The sequence below is a fragment of the Aegilops tauschii genome, chromosome 2 (assembly GCF_002575655.3).
Source record: "Aegilops tauschii subsp. strangulata cultivar AL8/78 chromosome 2, Aet v6.0, whole genome shotgun sequence".
NCBI lineage: Eukaryota > Viridiplantae > Streptophyta > Magnoliopsida > Poales > Poaceae > Aegilops > Aegilops tauschii.
The window spans coordinates 10,728,162-10,730,648 of record NC_053036.3 but is presented as its reverse complement, the minus strand read 5'-3'; the positions used below and the strand labels follow the sequence as shown (position 1 = coordinate 10,730,648).

Sequence of the window (2,487 nt, the reverse complement as noted above, 5' to 3'; positions counted from 1 at the left end):
ATTTGTGGGAGCCTTGCCTACGACAACATGCAATTCCTCGGTAATCTGAATTCAAACCTGTTTCGATTCCTGAAATTTTATCAGAAAATTACTGATTTTGTGGGAGGCACTGGGCTAGGAAGGACCCTGGCACCAAGTAGACCTCTTAATCTAATTGTATCTTTGTAGGTCCCGCTTGCGCAGGGTCCAGGGAAGGGTCCGGCCAAGAGGCAATAGCTTTACCGCTGCGTCCAGGCTCCCCTTGGACATTAGTTACTACCAACTTTAAAAAAATTCTAGTCAAGACTATGTAATGATGATAATTTGCATATAGCTCTTTCTTGTTTTCTAATTTGTGTCATTAGTAGTAGGTAATGCCACTTGAATGATGTTGGTTATCTAAGAAAACAAGGAGAGGTTAATTGAGATCTGTAATACATTTTTTTAGGGAAAGATCTGTAAACATTTAGTTGAATGGTATACATTTGAACTATCATTTATCAAAAATTACAAGAAGAGTTACATATACACAAGTTCCAAAGGGAGATTAGATTGGCACACCTTGTCGCTTCCTCCCTGGCAAGGCACTACTTTGATCTGTATCCTGAGCATGACTTGTAACATAACTAGGAAATAATTTATAAGGGGATATCCTTGATTCCCATGCCATTAGAATGAAGTCTCCTTTCGGCCTAACACTAGGATCTTTTATAAGTTTCCCAAATGTCACACTTGGCAATTCCGTCTTGATTGAAGCATTAACACTATAAAATTTTAAGCTAAGTGGATGCAAAGCAATATCTGTTATGTCCACTTGGCGACCTTGTTCTATACGCATGGTTGGGTTCACCCCATATATTGAAATGTTTCTCTTAACCATTCTTGCCGCCTTGTCCAATATACAACGCCAAAACTGAACATTGAGGTTGCTTCTCAACACATCCGTGAACATATTTGTTGCGACAAGTGAAACTAGCGAATTGTGGATCACTGTGGCAAAGTCATCTGCTATCTGTACTAGCCGCGGATGTTCTGTTGGCTCTACGCTTCCGAATGCGAGTGCTTTGAAAAGGTACCTCAACTCATCATGAGATAACCCACTTAGTGAAATTTCTTTCACCGTTCCAAACCGGGCTATTCTTTTAATTTTACTTACAATGATGATCTTACTTCCTCTGCCAATTCTTGTGAGAAATGAGTGAAATTTTTTCCAGTCATCTTCACCTACATCAGAAGCAAACTCAATAACTACCAACATTATCCCAAACATGTCCCTTCCATTGTCATGTATCCCCAAAAGGTTGTCTCCATTCAAGTGCAAAATAGAGGAGAAGCGTGAGCGAACCCTTTCATTGCCACACACATGAGCAACCAAAGTTTTCTTCCCAACTGCGACACCACCTATAATCGGAAGAATGGCCAATGTGTGATCACCTGAAGGATCATTTTGCTCCAACAAGAAGCTCAAGAGCTTTTGCTTTTCAGCGTGTCCGCTGAACTGAACATGAAGTTGTCGGTGTAAAGATAAACATCATATGGCCTACGGGACATGCGCTCACATCCAGCCAGAAGCACAACAAACTCTGACATGTTTGCTACAGCAATTTCTAAGCTTTCCAAAGCACCATGTGAATCCAGGCCCATGGCCTTGTTGCCTTTCTCTGCTGTTGTTCGACAACGCTTGAGTGGATTTGGTAAATACAAACTGCTGCTAGATGAGTTGCTGTTGCTAACCTCGTCAAAGCTTGCACCGTCTTGGAGGGCCCCATACCTCAAGGTATCGAGGAGGCTGTGACCTCGGTACATGGCCTCCGAGAGCATCTTGAGCTGCATCATCATCCCGAAGTTGGTTATGTATCGAGCATCTGCCTCCTCAACGATGGTGCCAACTCTGATCAGGAGATGTTGCAACCCCTCCACCATCTTGTTCTCTGATTGTGCCTGGCTGGAGGAGTGGTACTTGCTCATCAGGAAGGAGATGAACCGGCTCACAAGTTCACTTGCAACTGCTGATACGGCGACCTCCATGGCGGGGATTGATGAGGCAACCTCCATGGTCGGTCTCTGGAGAGGCTCTGATGAGGTAAGCTGATGGCCTCTGTCAAGTCCTGAAGAGACTCTTGGTAAGATATAAACTGCTCCAGGCAGCCTATTTTGAATAAACAAAGTATCGCTGGACGACTAGGTGGGTGGCTGGGTGGGTGGCTGGGAGACCTGGACCAGGACCAGTCAACTTTTCGAGCAGCATGGAAAAGAATGGACTGACTAGTATTTGACGACTGTAATATTCATGGTAGGTCGAAATCCATGATTGTGCATTTGTGCCGCCTCTTGTATAGTGTGCAATGTTTGACCTTCAGAGGGGAAACGGTGCGCAACCCATCGTCAAGGAGTGGTACTTGCCCTTTTAATCTTGGCTCCATGCTTCAGTAATCTTTCAGAGGCACATGTAACCTGTTTTTTCTATACATTCGCTCTTTTGGTTTCTTCAGAACCCAATCAATTTCT

At 43.8% G+C, this 2,487-nt stretch overlaps 1 pseudogene; it reads right to left on the bottom strand.

Annotated features, from left to right (window-relative positions):
- Positions 1-425: 425 nt before the first annotated feature.
- LOC109754148 (uncharacterized) lies at positions 426-2,064 on the bottom strand (annotated as a pseudogene).
- Positions 2,065-2,487: the final 423 nt, after the last annotated feature.